A 23,502-nucleotide genomic window follows, 5' to 3' on the forward strand; every position below is an offset into this window, starting at 1 on the left:
CATGAAATAGCACACTGATCTCCATTTGTATTTTTATGTGCAACCATTCAATAATAACAATAAAATTATATAACAAAAATGGGCGCTGGATTCAAAATCAAAAATTCAAATACCACAGCTATGGAGATTACCACTCATCAGCCAAATTGCAGTAACTAATCAGATATAAGATTCACATATCGGTGAACTGCAAAATCTTAACCTACTGAAAGACACAGGAATGATGAAGCATTAACTTGTTTTTCTCCCACTACCTTGGGTTGAATTTGATCCTAAAGCACCAGTGCAGCTTCTGAGATATCAATCTCATTGGTCTCAATGGTTTGGAAACAAACTTTTTTACTTTTTGCTTTTCAAAGTATTTCTTCCAAAACCTTAACCCTTTAAACATAAGCCTAAGCCAAAAACTTTAAAAAATTTTTCTCAAAGCTTTTCTGTGACAATTTTTGTGATACAAGAACTGACCTATTTACTTCCCTCCAAAGTCAACATCTTCCTATTTGTTCCTTTTCTGTCATTTCTGTTTGATATGGAAAAAAAATAGTGGAACCTACTTTTTTACCTTCCATTGAATGTCACAAATGACCATCCATGAAATCTTTCTCAAGACTACATTTATTCAATACTAGATTCTAATTATGCTAGTTAATTCTCTGGCTTAATTTCTTCCGAAATAGCATTATCTATTGTTTCCAGTAAAGAAAAAGCAGGCAAATAGTAACTTGATTTTCACTTAAATGGATTAAACTTACACAAATGCAGTGGCTGAAGATATCATTGATCCATGTTCATTGGCTGCTGCTGCTGTTTCAATTGTTATTTGATATGGTAAAGGACAACAGAGGGGGAAATGGTTTTGATTTTAAGCAACTGTTTCTAAGAAGATACCAGCAACTCTCACAATGCATAACTTATAAAACATATTCTGGGCACTGAAAAGCACTAATCCCTAAAATTGTAACTATTTCTGAAAGTCGTGGTTTGATCCATAAAGATGCTCAAGTTCACAGAAGACATTTCAATTGAGGCCGCACAGTATGCAATAAAAATGTGTGGGAATTGCCAGGGGTAGGAACTATTCTACAAATTGAAAAAAGACAAAAAATATTAAATGTCCTTGAAACTATGAACTGGATATAATCAGTTAATGATTTAACATAGAAAAGGAATGACTGCTGCACTAGTCAGCATTAAATGTTAAGGAGAGACCTTCAAAGACATAATGAAAATTTAGGGATACCTCTCTTTCTGAAAACTAGTGGGAAATCATCAGCAAATATTTTTTTAATATATATTTGAAAGTATCTTATTTTCAATTTCTTGTAAAGATGCTCTTAGAAACATTGGATTGGCATTTTGTATTTGTTATGTAGTGAATGTTGCATGTGTCATAAAATTCAGATGTCCACTTTTGAATGCTTTTCTTTCTTGACTTTGTTCAGCTTTGACCACAAAAATAAGCTGAGTAGTTTTAGGGTTGCTTCAAATCATGTCAGCTGACAAGATGTTCAAAGGGTATCAGTGAGGCTATTTCTTTCAATCTTCCAGGGTGGGAAATGGACTGGGCAGGAAAAAGAACTGACTTTTCTATTTAGATTCTGCACTTGCACTCTCTCTTTACCACCATGAGTTCTTACTGACAGAGTAGGCAGTTTTTAGCAAGAAGGTGCAGGAAATTAAAGTTCAAGAAAAGGAATGAAAAGTGAATGGAAAAAAAATCTACAAAGGTTATTGAAGATTCTACTGAATCCAGACAAACAGGATTTCATCTCATTGAGTTTTATGTTTGATAGCAGGGATTCCTAAATTTGTTTCGGTCAGCTACTGTCATGACCAGCACTAAATCAGATAAACTACTATCACTTCCTCTCTCGTCTTACCTCAAAACTTTCTGCTGTATAACCTCACTCCCTTTGACACTTTGAATACCAGCACATGACCTTAGCTAGCTGCACAGGTTACCTACCCCTACCTAATCTTTCCATACTGGTCTTGGCCATACAACTTCATTCCAGATCTATAGGTGTTATTTCTTGTGAGATTCCTGCAGGTGTTGCCAGTGCACCAGAACATGCACAGCAAACAGACGCCCATGGGCATAGAGAACAGCACCATGCCTGGGAAGCACTTCCCACATCACCTGTACTATACACTTCTGTGTGTGCTTGAGACACACACAAACAAATTCTCATTTATTTTGCATGTCTCATCTCCACTGGCTTCTAGAGACAAAATGGGTTCAATATACACATTTCTGTCATGTCAGAAAGTAACCCTAAATCGTGCTTTAAAGGATTTAGGTAGTGTTATTTGGCTTGCCTCTGAAAAACTTTCTCATCTATCTTGAAAGATTTTGCTTCATCTTTGCTGATGGTTTTACCAATAAATCTAATATTGAAATGCATTGCCTTTGCATCTCATGCAGACTCTGAGCAATATAAAACAATTCGTTGGTATTTTTATGTACACTATTTTAGTAAAAACACATTTTTCCGCTGCAGAATCTTCTGAATCTTCCAAAGTTGCACAGAACTTTAGTATTTTTAAAAATTTGCTATAAATTCAGATAAATCCTTACTGTTCTTAATAACTAACATGTACTAACTATTTAAAATATTTTTATACCTCTATAATATATACCTATATAATTTATACCTATATAATATATAATATTTACAGCCAGAGCAGTCTTCATATACTGTGTCTTTCATTCTCAGTAATTCATTAAGGAAACATTATGATATAAAGAGGAATTTGCCTGGATATTGTGAGCATTCCCATTTCTTGTTTATTGAACTGCTTAAGCTGTCAGTGTTTATGAAAAAGCTGTTATTGTAGGAAACTCACAATATAAGTCATGTCATGAAAATAACAAAAATAAGACTGACAAAATTTTTGTTTCAATTCCGCTCAGCAGAATATCACCAACTGCTTAATATACTCAGTTCATTTGATTAATTAGCTTCATAAATTAGTGCAAATGATCCTTTTATCTCTGTGATATTAGCAGCTTTCTGTTTTGAACATGTACTCAGCCTGCAAAAATAGTGATTGCTTACTTAATAAGTCTGCTTCACACATGAGTTTACATCTTCAGAATCATATCTATTAACACATGAACAAATAAAAATAAAAAACTATTAAAATACTATTTTTACACATGTCAGCCTTGCAGAGACAGTAGTTAAAGAAAATCAGGACAAATTTAACACATGCACTATGAAGAACTAGTTTTGTAACACAAATGCAAACCCCAAATTGAATCATTCCATGAGAAAAAGAATTTCCTCTATTCTGCCTACAAAAGATAAGGAGATTACCTGGCTGTAAGTGAAAGCAGAGTTAGACCTACTGAAAGTGTTATTTGTGATAATTATGCTTGAGCTAGAAAGTATCTGAGCCTGAAATTCAGAGACCATTTGAGATTGCTGAAGAAGCAGTTCAGAAATTTGACATGTCATCTCTGCAAATGTAATGGGGAATCACAGACGGAAAAAAACCTAAGAATCGGCTCCCACTTTAGCACATTTTCCCCAGTACTATTGAAGAACACAAGAAAGACTTAAACATTATGAAAAAAAAATAATCTAGCCTTGCTGTACATTCTTACCAGGTCATCAGCCAACATCCTTTCTTGCCAGCAGAAGTAAACTGAATTGTTGAACCAATTGATGATGTTTTAATTCATGCTTCTTCTCCTTTTTGCCCCACTATAAACAAAATATTTACAGACCTATTTCACTATGCTTCACATTTCTCTTTAAAAAGTACTAAAACTGCACCCTCCAAAATGCACAACTTTCCTTTATGGTCATGTAGAATAAGTATGGAATATCACTTCTGATCAGCTTTTCAATCCTTTCCTGGGCACCAAAATGCCCCAAACAACTTTTCTTACTTGTCAGGTGCTAGAATAACTAAACCTTCCTTTTCATCATCCATTTCAACTCAATGTAGCTGTATGCAAATTATGAAAGAAAACAAATTTCAGTTCTTGTGGAAAGCTAGAGGGCTATAGTTACTAAAAAACCTCACATGCACAATAGGGTGAAAGCTCTTGATTTGAAAATCCTTTCAAATCAGAAAAACAAATAATTTGAAGAATACTTCTTAAGACCATATGTTGCAATTTGTGCTTAAAATTACCTTTTCATGCAGTTAGCTATAGGAGGCACCAGAGTTATTTTCTATTAGCACAGACTACCCATTGTAGCAGGCTTTGATCTACCCAATTCCCATCTGATCTACCTAATTTCTAAGAAAGTGTTTATTTACTACATGGCTCCTCTGACAGTTAGGATCAGCTGTTAAAACCATAGGAATACTTTCTGAGTATCAAATGCAAGAGATTTCAATGAGAATATTTTCAGTAACACCTTTTCTGTTTGGTATACAGCTTTTCTGAACTCCAAATTCAATGTGCAATTCTCCTGTCTCATCAAACTTGAAGGAAGTAGATGTGAACCTGTGAAGTTTAGAACTGCACTGCTTGGGTTAATCATAAGTTTATAAGCTTTACTCTGCCTGCTTTTACCAAATAGGCACATTTTGTAAATAAAGTTACACACAGTATTGGAACTCTACCATAAATTTAATGTTTCATTATAGTTACACTTTTTTTCTTTTTTGTCTGTACCCTACTGATTGAATTCCTTCTATCTGATAACCATATTGGACAACTTTTGTTGACTGTATTTTGATTTGTTGTGATTTCGTTGGTGGGGGTTTTTCTTGTTTGTTTGTTGGGTTTTCGTTTTGTTTTGTTTTTCATTATTAATCAATTTTTCCAGAAGTGCTCTTGAAAGGAACTATACACCACTGGAAGATCCATTGACATAACTCTAAATAACAAACTGAGATAAACAGGTAGAATAAGGACAAGAAAGGAGTGAGGAAGATTTTAAAGAGAAACATGAAACCTCCTATACAAATCCAATTATATCATAGGAAAATTCAGGTTGAAAGAGATCTCAGAATGTCTCTAGCCCAAACTTAAACTCACAAGAGAGACAGCGTTGAAGTCAGATCACGTTAAACAGGGCTTCATCTAACTCAACATTAAAAACTTCCATAGATAGAGACTGCCCAGTCTTTCTGCATCATATTTTCCAATGCTTGTCTGTCCTCAAGAGGAAACAGTATTCCTTTACATCCAGCCAGAATTTTTTTTTTTTTTTCCAATTTATGCCCATTGTTTCTCCCTGTCTCACCATGGCCCACTGTCAACAGCCTGGCTCCATCCTGCTGGACCTCTGCTGTACTTTGTCCCTGTTTATCAATGTCCTTTCTGTAATAGGGGGCACAGAAATTGGACCTGGTATTCTTGATTTGCTCCTCATGGCTTGTAGTGCTAAAGACAGATAAAATCTAGTAATTCTCTGGAGCAACCCCCCTGCCTCCACTGCTGCACCTCTTTTAGTTTTTAAAAAGCAGTTGAAAAGCTCATAACAACAGCTCTTTTTTTCACAGGTCTGCAGCAGAAGAGATGTCACAGGCAGGTGCTCTGCCTGTAAAAGAAGTCTTTCAAAGGATGGCAAAGGACTCTGCCACCATGAGTACATCTTGTAGAAACTTTTTTACTTTTTGGTCAGAATTCTACATTGGAAAAAGGAGCAAGTTCCACAAACACCCATATCTGCTGTAGGAGGGCTTGCTCCTCCACACTGCCTTTTTTTGCCCACCAACTGGAGGGGACACTCCTAATGTGTAAGGCAGTTGCTCAAAAAACAAAAAAAAAAGAGACTGTTCCAGGTTAACTCCACGCTTCCAGAATTTCTGCAACTTTTTAATATGTTTTATTGTATTACAGAATTGATTTTTTTATTCTTTCTTTTCATTCTCCCCCAACACCTCTCTACTCCCTTCATTTTCAGTAGATCACAATTTTATATTCAAAGAAAACTCTTAATAATAATCACTCAGAGATTTACCAAGGCAACCTGAAGGCTCCAATTCCCAAGTTCCATTGCATTTCTGAGGGAATTTGGCATCAAACTCCTCCAGGTTCTTTTATAAAATGTCATTCTTAAATTAATATTGTGCAACTGGAAGTATTTGCTCTGAGTATTAAAAAACATTTATGTTCTGCTAGTTTAATTTTCTAAACATTTCTTGTCACAGACCGATTCAATAGCCACATCAGGGTAAACCTAAGTGGAGTAAGAATAAGCTCCTCATTCAGTCACACAGTGCACTCCTGCTTGATTGGAATGGATATTGTACATAATATGTCCCTGCAGATGTTTTCTCCAGTGGGGCACATTGAATTTCATTTAAATGCCAAGGCTCAAAATCTAAAACAATGTGACTTTAACAAAAAATCTGATGAGAAATTTGATGAGAAAATGGCAAGAATTCCTGTGGCATTTGGGTAACAATTTCAAGCCTTCGTTTTAATAGAATAAACAGGATCATATTTCATTCAAAGCTGGCAATGAGATGAGCTTTGGGTATTACATTGATATAAACCAATAAAGAATTTGCAAATTTGAAGCACTAATTAACAGACACAATATTAAATGAAAAAAGTTTGCTCCAGGGGCAAATATATTTTGAAGACTTTAAACTTTTATTAAAAGACAATTTTGAATAGCTTCTTCTGCATTTGACTATTTTGTTCATTTCAAAGAGGGGGAGTCTTGTGTTTTGAACATGTTTAATACAGTTGGAATCTAAATGAATAAAATAAGAGTCTCTTTTCTGCCTTCTGAAATAATGTCATGTCGTTTCAAAAGAAAAATACCCCCTAAGTTGAACCTACACAGCCAAGAGCTTTATAAGAGGATGTTAGTATTTTACCTACACTCCAACACCATTTCTATTGAATTTTTTTTAAAAGTCTTATAGAGCTGAATCAAAAAGCACTCCCATTTAGAACATGACTGTACTATTATAAGAGCCCCAGTAAAAATATATAAACAACAAAAACTGGAACTTTTGGTTTACAGTTCACAGATATAATAGTAAGAGGATTTTCTCTACCTAATTGCAATGCTGCACATTGTAGCCTTTTTGATGCTACAATATCCAAGACTTATGTATCTAAAGACTCATACTTCAGAAAATGGGAATGTCAGGTAGAATATTAAGGAATGAAATCTATGGGAGTGACCTTCAGATAGGATATTAGAGACTGTTTTTTGAAACAAGTGGTTATTTCATCCTAAGCATAATACCATCAAAATCTGCTGATGATAAAGTCACCTGCTCTGACAACTCAGCAGCTGTGCTTCACTTAAAAGCTGTCACATATTTAATTCATTAGCAAGTCAGCTACCTTCTTGCTTCAAGAAATTACAGATTTTTTTACTTCCAAATATAAAGGTATAATTTTTTCTTTTACACTCTATGGGATAATTGTGCACCAGTATCTAATCCTATAATGGCAGGTCCATAGTCCCTTAAATCTTATCTTCGGTGATACTTCCATTTTTTCCGACCACTTTCATTTTTCTTTTCTTTAATACAGTTGATTGTAGTACCTTTTTTCTTTTTTATTTAAAGGAAAATTATGAGGTAAGTGTTTAGAAAGGTAATTGATCTGTAGTTTAGAGATAAAAGGCCTGATCTTTCCTTCTGATACTGAATGTGCATCAAAGTCAAGTTGAAGCACTTTACATGCACTGCTTAATGAAAATTTGTAGAAAATGGAATATAAAAAAAAGCCATTAGCTATAAAAATAAATGACAGGAGGTTCTGCAACCCGTTCATGACAATTTGTGTATCACATGGATTCAAAAGCTACACAATTTATACATACACAATACTGCCTAAGTTTTATGAACAGCTATTCATAAAATCTCACATGTTGCATGCTTATGCCCATAACTCTGTATCTGAAAATTGCCCAAAATAATTTGGGGTTAGGATCCAAAGTGGAGAAGTCTGTATATTTTTAGAGGGTAGAATAGAAAGCCTATGCCAAAATAAATGCAAAGTTCAGAAGCAGAATGGAATCTGTTCCTCCCTCGCTATGTCAATGCATAATTACAGGACATAACCCCACATTAGACTAGTGATCTTTAATTTACAAACAGAACAACCAAGCTTGCTCACATCTCACATCACCAAATTCAAAGTCTTGTTCAAAAACCAAGGGAAAACCATCTCCCTTGGAGGCATAAAGGCACTCTGAATAAGAATACACATCTTCCATGACAGAAGTCAAAGTAGAAAGTTGGCCCCATCCCGATACAATCTGGATGAGGAAAGATGATGCCCTATGTGTCATTCTGGGTGTGATCACACATGCTTCAAGACATGTGCAGAGCAGGAGAGTCATAGAATCACAGAATCGCACAGAATGAGCTGAGTTGGAAGAGGACCCATGAGAATCAAGTCCAGCTCCGGGCCCTGCACAGCACCATCCCCAAGACTCACACCCTGTGCCTGAGAGCATTGTCCAAACACTTCTTGAGGTCTGTAACCACTGCCCTGGGGAGTCTGTTCCAGTGCCCAATCACCCTCTGGGTTCCCTTGAAACTCTTCCTAAAGCCATGCCCACAATAAACTCACCACAGCACTGTGATTATACTGTTAATGAACATCATTTCTTTGCTTAGAAAAAGAATGTGATGTGAACAAACACTTCAGAAGCAGAGTGAAATACAAAGGCTGTTATGCAGCTCTTCCACAATAACAAGGAAAATTACCTAATCACAAACCAAGAAAAAAAATTCAGAACAATTACAAAATGGACAAATAAACACATGGATGCAGTAAGCTGGAGAGGGTAATTACACACTACAGCTTCTCTGTACTAATTCCTCCATTGTTACCGTATTACTGAGGAATATGTTATCTTATATTTACCTAAAGTTAAGAGCAATCAAGCCTGCAGTTTGCAGCGTGGTGCTGCTAGTTCATATTTTTGCTTTATGGATGTAGTAACTTGTTTGCCTACACATCTCATTATAGAATTAAATAACAGATCATTTCTTTATTAAAAGAAAATTCTGTATTAAAAGCTACCTGAAATTATATATTCCCCACTGCACCTCACTGGTGAATGCAATTTTCCAAGGAAATCTATCATAGCTCTAATATGTAAGATAGTTATTGATCTGTAAGTGGAATTATATACGAGTGAAGACATTTGCACCTGTACCTGTCACATTATAAGACGCTTCTGAGTAACTGATGGAAGGATTTAAGTATACTTATTGAACCTCCAATACAGTACTGAATCATTTCAAATGCTACAGGAATGAGTGAAGGATCATGAACTGAAAGAACCAATTCCACCTGCACACTGAGGGGTCTAAATGCCCCAGGAGTACAGACAGAATACAGCTGCAGTGCTGTGGGTTGCTCAGCAATCTGTTTGTCAGTGACCACAAAAGCAAGTAAGGTATCCTGCGCTGCTGAGAAAGGAAGAGGTAACAATTATGAAAATACTAGTTCATTATCCAGCTCATCTCTTTATTATCCAAGGAAACAAAGTAACCCAGATAAAGCAAAATTACATATATCATGAAACATAAAATGAAGTTTTGATGGGAGGAAAGAAGTTTGAAACATTGCAATACAGGGATCACAAATTCAGGCCAAACAATCCAAGCAAAGCCACACAACACAGAACTGTGTAAACTCAGCTATAGTATATCCAGTTCCAGGTCAGCTCAGGCAAAGCACTCATGATTAACTCACGAACTTCAATAACACAGCTAGAGAACTTTACTGTAGAATATAACACTGATCACAGATTTGAACCTTTAATTGTGAGTGAAACTTTTAAAATCCTATTTCATTTACATCGAAAAAAATTACTCTAGCACAGCAGAGGAAAAAAATATATTTGTGAAGCAATTTCTGACAAATGTGTCTGTAAATAATAGGCCTCTCCAAATTAAAGCTGCAGTAAATAAGAGTGGATGTCACTTCCTCTACAAAACATCCATATCTTTTTATACTAAGTACCACTAGGTGCTCTTCCACATAATAAACAGCTTTAACTATACCAAGGAAAATTACAAAGATGGAAGTTTTAAAACTACAAAACAGTATTTTAAAGGTAAATAAATAAACACGTTGTGTAACTTCTGCCTGTAATCAGCTAGGTTGAGAGTCTGTCAGCCATAAAAAACCAAACTGAATACTTAATCCAGAGAAGGGTAACTTCCACAGCTATAAGGTCTAGATCCTGCAAAGAGACATCTACTTTGCAATATCAACAGGAATATGAACATTTTATGAGGGTACATAAGAGTGGGCAAGATTCAGGTCTCGGACAAAATAAGATGTACTGATGCTATCAGTTTTCGTATACTTTTCTGGATTAAGGGAGACCTTTTTCCTAAACCAAGATCAATAAATTCATGCTTTTCACTTTGATTACAATACTTTTAACATGTTCTAAAAACAACTAAACTAGATAAATCCTAAGTTTAGTATGAAAGGCCCTGAAACCTCAGTCTGAGCAATTCACTGCAGACATGTCTTAGCTGAAGAAAACTCATCATTTTAATTCTGGCAGAATTTACTGACAACTCTGAAACCTGCACTGCTGAAATCAACTGGTCAGCCCAAGAAGTAGATGTTTTTGTTACCCAGTTACCTTCCTCTGCTTTACATTCAAGCTAAAAAATAATCTAAATTCTTATATTAGAATTAGAAATCTTTAATATTTCTAAACACAGTATCCTAAATAAAAAGCCTCAAGAAAGCCACTGAGAAAAAGGACAAATGTCATTGCGTACTTTTGAAAAAAAATGCTTCATGCTGTTTAAACATCTATGATTCTTGAGTAGCTGTTTGAATCTGGCAAACAAGGCCACTATCAATAACTCCCCTATAAATGCACAGCTTGAGCAAAACACTAGTCTAGTTCATTCCCCCAAGTAGGTTACTTTGCATAGCAAGCTATTGATATAGCAGAATAATTTATTACATAGTAATTGTAATTTATATCTCTTGAAATTCTTCACTTCTGAGATGCTGTCAGAGATTTTTAAGAAATATATCCAAGAGAGCAATTCAGTAGCATGGTAGTTGAGCATCTTCAGCAGCAGTTTGGCTCTTTCCCAGAGTCACTCCAATAAGACAAGAACACTACTAGAATAATTTCATTCTAAGCAGCACAAGCAGATTCAGATTCACACCAGCAGGCAGCAGGATTTTCAAAGACTGAAGAATAGTCAAGTGTTAACAAGTTTTGAATATTAACAAAATTGTACTTACCTTAAATTTTCAATAATATCATATTAGAACCACGTCAGGCTATTCAATTCCAATTCTGCAAAGATATCGCCTAATTTTCAAAAACTTTCAGTATTAATTTAATTCTGCACTCCCTGAAGGCAGTGGAAACTGATGACAGGTTTCAGCATCAGAGTCAGATAAGCCTCGAGCAATTTTAGCAATATGAACTTAAAACATTGATACCTTGGTCATTGCTCAATATGCATTACATTCAAGTACACATGTACAAATGTTTCTTGCCTTTTCATTCTTTCTCTCAAAACACATTTATGAATGCATCATACAAAACAAATGAAAAGAAGATTCTAACTTCTAATGTGATTTCTATCCATATGAATTTCTCTCGTTCAGGAAAAACAAAACCAAAACAAAAAATTCATTAATACCAGTATACAAATCTATTTCTATTACTTTTTGTGTAATCCAGCAAACTTTGTAACCATGCATTTCAGAAAGAACATCTTTTAAACTTACATACATATCTACTCTGTAACATTGCTCACATTTCCAGAACTTGGAATGTAGCCTTTCATTAATCCAATAGAATATGTCTGTTTATAAAACAGATACAGTGCTGATTAAGCTAAGAAATTAGTTCATGGGTTCTAGCATCGCTGCTGGGTTAGGACAGAATGTTTATAATAAAGTTCCTATGATGATTGCCCACTGACTTGTCTTATGGAATAAAAAAAGCTGTTCTACTCCATGCTGGGATTCAGGCTAAGCTGTCTGAATCAGAAAAGACATAAAAATTCTACATAAGTATATCACAAGGGTTTCTGGGAAAAGGAAAATGCTGTGTATATAACAAGCAGGCACTTCTGTGAAAAATACAAAATAGCCAAATACACAAGATGTTATTGCTAAAGAATGAAGCCATTGCCCCATTTAAATACCTCACAGAAAAAGTGGCTTAAAAAAAAAAACCATATCCCAGGCAATCAGTATCTAATGCCCACTTAAGGGAAATCTTTCAACCTCTCAACTCTTTCAAAACTCATAATGCTTAGAAATACGTAGAGCTCCACTTGTCAAACACTCTCTAGACTGTTCTGCTGTGGTTTGCATTTCAGGATAGAAATTTCTGAGAGAATGGCCACTCCCTGTCCCTCTTCTGTACTATGTCGCACTTCTCAGGCAGTGTTTGTCTCTCTGTCCTTTCCATACAGCCCTCTAAGAATAGCAATGGGACAATCCTAGCTGTACATACAGACTGGGGAACTGCTAGAAAGCAGTGCTGGAAAGAGTAAAGTGACCTGGGGGTCAACAGAAAGTCGAATATGACTCAGCAGTGCCCTAGGAGCCAGGAAGGCCCAGCCGTGTCCTGGGGGAATCAGTCCCAGCATGGCCAGCCAGGCAAGGGAGGGGATTGTCCCGCTCTGTCTGCACTGGGGCGGCCTCACCTCGAGTGCTGGGGGCAGTTTTATTGTGGTTGGGTGCCACAATATAAGAAAGACATTAAATTATGACAGAGTGTCCAAAGGAGGGCAACAAAGATGGTGAAGGGCCTTGAGGGGAAGCTGTGAGGATCAGCTGAGGGCACTGGGTTCTGTTCAGCCTGGAGAGACTGAGGGCAGAGCTCACTGCAGTCACAACTTCTTCGTGAGGGGAAGAGAAATGGGGCAGGCATTGATTTCTTCTCTCTGGTGGCCAAGACCCAAGGGAACAGCCTGGAGTTCTTTCAGGGAAGATTAGGCTGGATATCACAAAATGTTCTTCACCCAGGTTGGGCAGGGGAACAGGCTCTCCAGGGCAGTGGTCACAGCACCAGCCTGACAGAGTTCAAGAAGAGTTCAAGAAGCATTTGGACAATGCTCTTGGGCACATGGTGGGAATAGTGCTGTGCAGGGCAAGGAGTTGGACTTGATTATTCTCATGGGTCCCTTCCAACTCAGCACATTCTCTGTGATTCTGCTCTCATCATCAAGACCTATGTTAGACCACCAGATTTCCCTCCAGGATATGTACTGACTTCCTATACATTCATGCCTTCCCCAGATTTGTAAGCTAGTCATATACATGTAAGCCAGCAAACAGAGATGTTTTTACTAGATTTCTACATACAGATCTTTTTGGGTGAGCAGAAGGATCCGCATACATTTCTCTTTCTCGATCCTCTTTCTGAGTTCAAGCCTCATGGGCCAGTTCTCTCTCAAATGCATACTTTTGAGTAACCAGCATTTTTTCACTAATAGTCCACACTCATTTTTTGAAACATGTTTTTTCCCTTTTCCCCTCCAAATTACTTGCTTGCCTATGGCAGCCTCTACAATGAATTTCCTTCGTCATACCTTCCCCTCCCTAAAACATCTTTTAAAATGGTTTCTATTTTTTTTCCTGTATAACTCTGAACCATTTTTCCACCAGTGTCCTTACATGAGCCTCAAATAGCCTCTAGCACATACATGGAAACCAATCAGGATTCATATATGTTACATACACAGAGTATTGAAGCAATTTTTCAGTAATAATTTTCCAGAAAGACTTTACTGTTTAGTTTCTTTTGAATACTTTTACTTTGTATGGAAAATGGTTAATGAAACTCAGCCCTATGTGCATATGTCTGAGTGCTGCCAGAACTCCCCTCTCAGAATGCAGCACACTAAGCAAAACTTGAAGTAAATGTAAAAAATTTTCCAGTTTCTCCAGGACCCTCATTCGGGTGACAGAACCTTTTATGTTAACTTCCCAACATTTCTAGCAAACATTTAACATTGATTTTGCTTACACAGGCGATGTCCTGTTAAAGACAGCGAAAGGAAGACAATCAAAAGACGCTCTACACAGACTAAGCTTTGATTAATCCTGGGTAGCTCTTCAGGGTTAGAAACTCAACAAACATGTGACTTTGAAATTAGAACTGTTCAACAAAATTAAAACAGATGCATGCTATGCTAATAAGAGAAAAGAGATATTACAAAAGATAACAGTGGGTTTTTCAGGGCCTGAAACATCAGTTGTAGTCAAGATTTCAGAGGTTAATGTAACATAGTATGGGGGATAAGTTCAATTTACTCTAACTTCAATAGGAGCTTAAAATATTACATAGAAATTTTTTTTTATGCTGAATATTACATTTGAGTTAGGTAAATTACTCATGGTATGCAAACATAAACTGAGGCAGAGGAATTCATGTTCTTGGCTGAAACCATGCAATATTAAGAAAAGCCTGCTTTAAAAAGACATAAAGTACTCCACTTAGAAATTATTGTTGATGAAAATCAAGCACCTAATTATAATCAAGTAGTAACAAGTTAAGCTGTCACATGAGAGTAAAAATGAAAAACACAAGGAAACCTGTAGGCTTGAATTCTGGATGCAATATATATGGGCTTGGAGTGCTTTCCAAATTGTAAATTCTCATTAAAGCATTATCTACGATTAGGACATACATCTTACAGTATATTATCTGCCAGGGCAGTCATTTTATCCTATGAAAATAAGATACATTCTTCCGTACATCCTGTCCTGTTGCCGTGCTTTTTGTGACAGTATGCTTCTCCTTCTCTGTTTCAACCTGACCTCTATTTCCTGCAAACCTGTTCAAGTGCTAACCACTAGTGGTGGTCCTAATGGATGGTTTGGCCATGATGGCTGTATCCAGCTTAAAGTGGATTCAGGGGAGACATAACAACACAATAGCCAAAGGCTAATTTGAGCAAGGCACACTCCAAACCACAGTGCTGGTCAATGCCCTACTCAAGCCAAATCTGGACAAAGCTAAAATCTGTAGTCAGTATACAAAAATCACTACAAGTCCATCATCTGACTCCATATACTTACGGGCAGCCCAGGGCCCACTGAGCTCTCCTGAATGGCAATGGGCTGCACATTAGGATGAGTCCCTGAGTAGGAATCCTTCTTATATCAAATACTTGGTAAGAGAATTGGGAATAAGCACACTGAAACTTGAAATCTTATCTAAGTGACATAGAGAAAAGGATGTGCATATATAATCCTTTAGACACAAATCATTCACCAAGTCTGGGACTAATTCTGTATCCAGCTGCATCTAAACTTCCCCCTGAGGAGTTCAGAATGAAAGGGGGATCCCTTCTGAATCTTATGACTCAACATGAGGGTGTCAGTCAGTCAGACTCTGTTCACAAGCAGTAAATACTCACATGTACATTGCCATGGATTTTTGTTAAAGCAGTCACATTTACCATAGAATTTTGTTAACACATTTCCTGATAGAAACAAAATGCATTGTTTCTTCTTTCTTTTGAGTGAAGTGCATGATTCTATCGATGAGAATTTTCCACCAGTTTAAACAAAACTTCATAATGAAATCTCACAAATCTTTAAAATTATTATACAATATTTATTCCTCAAATGTCAGCTTTTGCTATGGACCCCACCCTGTACGGTGCTGAGTGCCCTCAGCTGTAATTTGATATTCAGTTTGGATTAAAAACTCATAAAATTGATTACAATGCCACATTTAACTGATAAATGCTTCAGGACAAGTCATAATTTTATTTAGGGTAAATAACAGCAAAAGGTAAAAAGCAAAACAGAAGTCAAAAGCAGTGTAGTTTCTAACATATCAGGCACTTGCACTCCATTTCACTGCACAGATGGAAAATGGCCTAAGAAATAAAAAGGAAGACAATGAGTCTTATAGTTCGAAGTCCCATCCTATGTAGTCATTTATTTCCTTCTGAGATTGCTCAACAGGCAACAAAATCTCTTAAGTTGGTAAATATTAAGGAAAAGGAAGAATGTAATTTTTCTCTTTGACAACTGTATAATATCAAGGCATAAAGGGAACAGTTGACACTAATATTTTTCATTACAAGCTATATGAACAGTGAAGTCACATGTATTTAATGCAAAGTTTAAAAAATACCTAGGTTATTTAGGAGTGGCACAAAGGGTAGTTTCTCTCACTTCAAAAAGTGTGTTTGTACATACTGTGAACACAATTCATCCAAATACATGACATCACTACATGTAAGAAAATTTAGCAGGAGTACTTCTGTAAACATTACATCAGCATTTTTTTTTCCCTGTTTTGGGCCTGAATGTGTCAGAATCTCTACAAACCAGCCTAATTAACTATTACTACTGAAGACTGTTTACATTCTAATATAATGAAATGGAAAAGAAGTTTCAGAAAGCTTATACAATAAATACTCCATAGTACAAGTTAATTAATTTTGAGGGCTAAAAGGCATCATTAGATGATTTTATTTGCCCTCTTACATAACACAAACTTTAAAATGTCACCTAGTTCTCACACTAAGTCAAATGATAAAATACCACTGCCTGAATGCACATCTGCTCTACCTTCCTCAGAACTGTGCTTCTGTAGTGTACAGAAAAATGTCTGCAACCAAAATAGGAAAATGAAAGGTTTTCATCTAAAACAGTAGCATTTCCCCCTCTTACAGCAAAACACCATTTGTTTGGTACAAGTAGTTATTCTGCAGCCAGTACTAACTAGACCACTTATTATTGTAGCCTGTCAAATTTCTCATCCAAAACTGCAAGTGGTATCCAACATGTAGTGAGAGCCCAAGGATACAAGAATTAGAGCTGTAGTGACTCTAGCTCAATGATTCTTGCTATGCAGTATCTGGGGTTTGCTCCATTACAGAGAAACAGATTTACTGCAACTTGTGGACATTCATTGAAGCTTCAAGCAGCAAATAAGTCAGCTCAAGCAATGAGGCATTTCAGTACTTATTTTACTAAAAGAATGATGTTTCTGTTATTGTTCATGTGGGTTTACTGACAGGAGGAGAGTAAAGAATGAAAAGCAGTGACAGGAGAACAAAGGTGACAAAAGACCTAAGGGGAAACACTGCCTTATGTTAATCCTGAGGCCATAAATATGAGAGGTTTTTTGGCTGAGAAACTTTTATTGGTTAGCAAAAAGAGGATTTTAAGATTTTCTTTCTCTCTTCATCATCATTTCAGCTCTAGTCTAACTTCAGAATTTCAAGACTGGCAAATTGAAGTAGACAGCCATGCCTCCTGCCAAACCAGCTTTATACAGATGCCCAGTAAATACAGAGGCTGTTATAATGACTGAGAAGTGGGAGGAATCAACAGTCAGAAAACAAGAGGTTGTGTACAGATTTCAGTACTAAAAGCTCTAGCTGACACATTTGCTAATCAAAGAGAAGGGTTTGAGACATGTTTTTCACAGGAACACACAAATGATCTACAGTGGAGCTCTCCATGTTGCATATATTCAAGTACCTGTTTCAAATTTAGTATTTGATGTCAAGAGTGGACTGTTTTGAAATGCACCTTAATTATATTATAGTAAGTATGATTGATGAGGCTTATTAAAAATCTATATTAGAATGTGGGGAAGCTAACTATCAAATTATTTTTTTTTAAACTCTTAAAGAGAAAATGCTGATAAAGGTCTATTGCCAAAATACTTCTTCAGGAGCAAAGAAGCTATTGAGGGCTGACATTAAATCAATTCAAGAACAGTAGTAATGGAAGGGAGTTTTAAGGTTTATGCTTTAACTGCATTAAAGAATTCTGAAGAAACAAAAAAATAATTGACTACTTTCGTCAAACTCCAGCATAAGTCGGCTCTTCTAGCACTTCTACCATACACAGTGTTGAAAGCTAACTTTCCCTTTTAGTGTGACAGGTAGAATTGTCACTTAGGCCATCAAGCCATTAAAACAGTTTTTAAAAAGTATTTTGTAGATTCTGTAACATTCTAGAGAGTTCCCTAGTGCTTTTTCAATCAAGAAAATCTGACTAAAATTGCGCTATCTGACCTTCCGATTAAAGGCCTTCCTATAGCCTGTCATGCTAACACGGAATCTGGGGAACAGTTAGGATTCATCTGGAAGCAATATAATTTCTGCCTTTGTCTTTCTTTTCTGGACACTAATGGCTTTAAGTCAGTCCTCTTCACTCAATGTATGACACATACAGCCATTCTATTTCAGTTGTCCATTAACTTCAAGCACTATGACAAGAACAAAGCAACTTCTCAAAGGAGTTCAGCTATATGTGTACTGAATTTCTACAAATCCTTTGTTTCTTAGGTGCTCATTTCAAGTACCACTAATATTTACCTGAGTGCAACAGTACCTATTATAATTAAAAGTGGCTGCTTAAACAAATGAAACAGATTACAAGGCTTGTGGATTCAACATTAATGTTACTGTTCAGTTTCTCTACATATTTCTGATTTTTTCCTAAAAGTTATCTACCTTTTTTAAGCATGCACTGAGGAAAAAAAGCAACAACCAGAAACCTACAGTTTGTGGTCTGAAGTATAAGGCCTGAGCATTGTACTTGATATTGTCTCCTGGAGATCAAGCGAAAGACAGACTACAAGAGAGCACTCCTAAGCAGAAAGGAATACATACATTTCCACCGTACTTACAGAATCGCTGATATACACTGCTAGGGGAAATAGATTCTATTCTGAAAAGTGACACCTGTAGGGCTACAAGCTTTTTAAATGTTTCTGCCCCTTAATATTTATCACCAAGATGCAAATAAAGCATCTGGAACGTCCTGTGGAAATAACATGCATCTGACAGCTTTAAGAAACATGTCTGACTGTATTAGCATTTTACTTAGTTGTACCAACCTGGCATCTAATCAATGTCTATATTAAGGCTACACTACAAAGCATTTTAACTCACCATACTGTTTTAAATAAATAAGAAATCTCCTATCTCTTTTTATTGGGACACTAGTGAGATAAGAAGTCTCTAGGTATTGTTGAGAGGTTGGAGAAATTCTCAGCTTCTGTAAAAATATTCTTGTCAGAGCCTCACTGACCAGACAACACAGTACAGTTCTATTTGAATGCAGAAGGCATTTATGTCTATGTGGCAAAGGTGTTTTATTCTGACTCTGTTTTATTCTGACTGTATTTGGTCTGATCAGATTCTGGTGAAACTTAACAGTAATTTGCCTCTTTCCTAGCCAAACTTTCCCAGGACCAGCCATGTCTGTGAAATTATACTTGCAGCTATGCTTTTCTGTATTCCTCTGTGACACAAAGTTCTATCCTAAGCCTCAGGCACTGTGAGACACCAATTTAATTTTGATTCTCTGCTACTTATTTCTCTCCATCAGACAGCAAGCAATATTCAAAAGATGCCTTATTTCAGAAGACTAAGCCTATATTGTAGAAACCTTTGTGTTGTGCTAAATTTTCTCCTTATTCTTTCTGAGCCCTCCATCAGAACTCCTCCTTGCAGAGGGTTATATGCAGTGTAGCAGTATAAAGATAGCTTTGCCCTTTTATAAACACTCATTTCCTTCTAATGTGTGTCTTAGGACTTATGCCCTGAGTATTATCCTTTCTCCATCTACTCAGATTTTAAGCAAACTCAGTCATCATTGGGACACAACTGAGTAAGAGATCAGATCAGTAAGTATCAACATGAGAAACCTGCTCTCTCTGATTCCAAGACTTCTCTGTTAAACTGAATCCAACAAATCAAAGAAAAATGGCTGCATGCCATTTCAGGCATTCAACCCTACAAAGCCAACTACTGTCTGTCCAGCTGCAAAGTGCAAAGCTGGTGGTAGAAGTGGAGATAGGATAGAGGTGTCTATGAAAAAAACACAGCTGAGGGAAAAAAAACCCCAAGCTGTCAGATGCCCAATGCACTTCCAGACAAATCAAAATGCTCAACTTCATATAGGCTGATACCTCAGGTGCTCTGAGATCAGAGGAATAACTGAAATGGCAGGTAGAAGATTCTCCAGAATCTTCTATGCCAGTTACTTGTCATTATGAATATAATTTTGTAGGTGAATTGGAATTACAGATTCAGATATCCAAATAAAATATAGAAATAAGTCTCTACAACCAGATGTAAAGCAATGTGGTTTTACCTTCTTCCTGAGGATAAAATTTTCAAGAATATGTTTGCCCTTGTAACACGAGCAAATAACACAGGTTAATGCAAGAGGTAAGTTTAAGCTCTCACAGCAAGGCATAGAAAGCAAAAAGGAATCAACATAGAGCTCTATAGGTAGCTGCAGAGTCTTCATGGATTCTTACTGCTCAACTTCTTATTTCGCTCCCACTTCATAGCAGTCTAGTAAGAGCTATCATCACCTGAATAATTCTGATACCCTGTTTTCCAAAAATACTATCTGCCTCTCCCTCTGTTCCAAATGTTCCAAATCCAGGCCATCTCCTCTAGCAGTTTGCTGCCACCTGAGCAAAGTTTAGCTTATTGGAACAGTGTTCATTTTACCCTGCTAAAGAAGACTGCACATGATCGTCCATGTACCCATAAAACCAGACCAATCACATGGAAAAGGACGCAACTTGGCACTATTTATCCAGATTGGTTTTGATGTTGTCAAAACCTGTAACACGTATTTCCAGCTTGAACCATATAACAAATATCTATGTAAGAATTTGAAAATGCACAAGCTTTTCAAGTCACTGTTTCTTAAATGTGGAACAGAATCAATCCCCTATTGTCACCTCTCCTTTATCTTTACAGGGTGCAACTATATAGTGCACAAAAAGACTTTATTATATTCACAGACAATGCAGCTGTGTAATAATGTTAGCATTGTCCTTCAGTGTAAAATCATTTTTTGCTGACATGTGTGTCTTAGGACCCATAACACTGAAACATCAGAAAATAGTGATTCACTTTAAAAATTTCATTTGAACATCTGCACTAAACAAAATTTACAAAGAAAGAGACATTACCCTGATCATACAACTTCACTGCTTTATGCAATCTACACTGTGTTGTGTTTCCTACAACTCAGAGTCACCCACAAGGGATGATACTAAAGGCTAGCTCTTTTTCTGCATGTGCCTAGACAATTTCCAATTACAATAAAAACCTAAATTTCAAGGTAAAATTCCATTCTTAAGATTATATCCATGTTTAAATGCCTAAAAAAAATCCAGTCATTAAATATATGAGAAGGAATTGTTAAAAAAAAAAAAACAAGCTCAAACCAGAAATCCCAAGGATATGAGCATGTGCCGGGCTGGGGGTATTAAAAAATACAATGAGCTACAGAGCATTTTTTAAAGCAAAATGCTTCCATGTGATCCTTAAGAACTACATACCTGCATTTGTGTATGCCCATACAGACATACACACTATTAGGGCAACCTGCCCTCATCTGCTCTGGTGCAACTCTTTCTGATAACATAATTGAGGTCATATAATAGAAGGAAATCACACTAGTAAAAATAAATTACTCAGGTTCAGATGATTTTTGAAAGCATGGGAGAAACAGAAAGGTGAATTACAGTGAAAAGACAGCAATCAGTTTTTATGTGAAAAATCAGATGATGGGTTTACCTGATGCATGAGTACCTAGCCACTCTGTAACTTTCAAAGGGGGCTGAAAGGCTGCATTAAAGGCTGAAGGAGAAGATATTTGCAGAGACAGTCACTGATACTAAATGCAGAGAGGAGAAATAAGATCAGGAAATGCAAAAACAATATAAGAGACAAGCCTTAGAAAACATTTCTACCAAGCTGATGACAAAATTAGCTTGGTGATATTACAGTTAGGCTTTGGCATAAAATGGGTAATATAAGGTAAAATCAAATTTTTAAAGACATTTTTCTAGTCTACAACAAATTAACAAAATCACAGGTATGGATTTCATCTCCAGTAATCAGTATTAGAAGAATAATGAAACCCCTTGTCCTGGTAACATACAACATCTTAGCACAAATGTTGCTAACAGCGTAGTTTGTCATTAACACGGGGACTCAAGAAAAGCTGAATGGAACAACTAGGTTGTCTATAAGGTAACTGTGACTAAACAAATAGCTGGCAGCATTTCATTCTGATGAGACAGGGTCTGCATAAATTAATGAATTACAATTATGTGAGGAACTACATGTAAATGAAGCTGATTGTAATACACCAGGAAGTACATTGTTACTATTCACTATGAATCCACATACATAAAAACTTTGCTTACTGTTGTTTTGCTCCCAGCATGCAGTGTATATTAACCTGTCCAATTTCACATAGTAACCAATTGTAACTATTACAATCCATATAATTTATCAGATTAAAAAAAAAAAATAAATCCAAGCAACACCTTTCCATATGGCCAATTAGTAAAGTCATAAAATGCAGCAAATATATGATGCTGTATTGAACATCTGTGCTGGTTATCCTATGGGAATTTTTAATAAAGGACCAAACAGCATATTGATGTTAATTCTATGTTACCGGGACTTTAAATAAAAAACTAAAATAAATAGCATCCATTAAACTGATCATACTGTTGTAACTCAAATTGTGTTTATTATGCTAATGGAACATGAAATTAAGAAAAAGACCTTTATGCCAGTGGAATTAATTAATGAGCTTTATGAAGGCATTGGGATGTAATTTATTTCTAGATAAGTAAGTCTAATTTGCAGTTCCATGGGTCTCTGCAATGCTGATTGTAATAGTTATTCCTGCAGATGTGCTGCTCACAGCATGTCTTTCCATTAGAACTGAACACCTCATTATATAAACTGTACCTAATTAAACATAATACAGTGGTGACTTGTTAAACTGGCCTTTTTAAGTCAGCAGCTGCCTAAGCTAATAATACCATATACAAGATTTATATCATCTAGCATATAATACTGATATTAAAATATACTGCCCAAGGGATTGACAACTAATTTACCAGTACGTAACAGGTATACTTCAGATTCTGCAATAGAGATTAAAGACTACTAGTCTATAAAAATCAAATTAATTAAAGTTTATTTTGAGTTCTAAATAACTATAAAAGTTTCTTAACAACTTTTATCTTCTAACAGTTTATTAAAAAAAAAAAAAAACATAATCAGAGAATAACACTTCTCCTATGTTCTTTCTCCATATGTGATGGGCCATTTTTCTTATGTGGTCTGAATTATTACAACATTTGAACACAATTACATGATTGGCATACTGCCTTTGTTTCAGGCAAGATAAAAGGAGAAACTGCAAGACAGATACAGCTATTTCTCTAATTTTGTGTGTTTGATTCTGTGACTATTATGTACATGTCCTTTCCACCAAATTGTAGATAGATCTCATATTAAAAATATGACAGTCATACTCCATGAAGTCTATTTTGGTCAGGAAACAAGGAAGTTGGAAAATAACATTGAGAACAGATTGAGTTTCTCATGAGGGAACATACATTTGAAAGCTACAAAATAATATCTAGGATAAACAATGTCTAATCATGAAAACTTTCCATTCTGTATACTTACTGTGGTTTAAGAACTGCTTTCTGTTTCTCTCTTCTTCAGAAGCTGAATCCACTGTCACCTTATGTTCTAATGTAGAGTAGCATTGCTTTTGTT

At 36.1% G+C, this 23,502-nt stretch overlaps 1 protein-coding gene across 34 annotated transcripts in view; it reads right to left on the minus strand.

Moving 5' to 3' along the window:
- The window catches only part of LOC110468626 (uncharacterized), a 511,599-nt gene that overhangs the window by 415,249 nt on the left and 72,848 nt on the right, over positions 1-23,502 (minus strand). For 12 of the 34 annotated variants that reach the window (XM_085585860.1, XM_085585853.1, XM_085585844.1 and 9 more), the window contains one exon: positions 23,410-23,502. This exon is cut by the window's right edge. The exons of 21 other annotated variants lie outside the window; for them this stretch is intronic. The gene's annotated coding sequence lies outside the window, so the exon portion shown is untranslated. One more of the 34 variants, XM_085585836.1, reaches the window with a different exon arrangement.

Source organism: Lonchura striata, chromosome 8 (assembly GCF_050655825.1).
Source record: "Lonchura striata isolate lonStrDom1 chromosome 8, ASM5065582v1, whole genome shotgun sequence".
In the NCBI taxonomy this organism is placed as follows: domain Eukaryota; kingdom Metazoa; phylum Chordata; class Aves; order Passeriformes; family Estrildidae; genus Lonchura; species Lonchura striata.